The sequence below is a fragment of the Limulus polyphemus genome, unplaced genomic scaffold, assembly GCF_000517525.1.
Source record: "Limulus polyphemus unplaced genomic scaffold, Limulus_polyphemus-2.1.2 Scaffold0, whole genome shotgun sequence".
NCBI classification, from domain to species: domain Eukaryota; kingdom Metazoa; phylum Arthropoda; class Merostomata; order Xiphosura; family Limulidae; genus Limulus; species Limulus polyphemus.
Window position 1 is genome coordinate 3,532,128 of NW_013665610.1, and position 499 is coordinate 3,532,626.

Sequence of the window (499 nt, forward strand, 5' to 3'; positions counted from 1 at the left end):
ACGGCTAGCGCAGATAGCCCTCGTGTAGCTTTGCACGAAATTCAAAACACAACAAACAAACAAACCTTTGTCATTGTATTTAATTATACACAATAATCTTTAGACGATAGTGTTAGTTATATTTCCACTATAACAATTAGATATGTTCTCAACAATTCATTGGCCAGTTTGTTTGTTCTTCAGAGTGTACAGTAGTTTCGTTGCATTATAAAAAGTGACAACGTAGAGAAAAGTATCTCGACACAAATTATCTAAAGAATTACTTCTAACCATACGATCTTTATTAATTGATAGTTCGTTGTGAACAATGAAAAGTGGATTACATCGGTGTAGGAAACTCGAAAAATACTTCTAACTCCAGTGAAATGATCGATTCATTAAAATTCGCAAAGTATTTTGATTTTTTTTATACGTTGGCACACCCGCGAAGAAAACTGGTATGACCGTATTAAAACATTACCATAAATACTAGTAAAATGTTAATTTTAGAATTACGTGT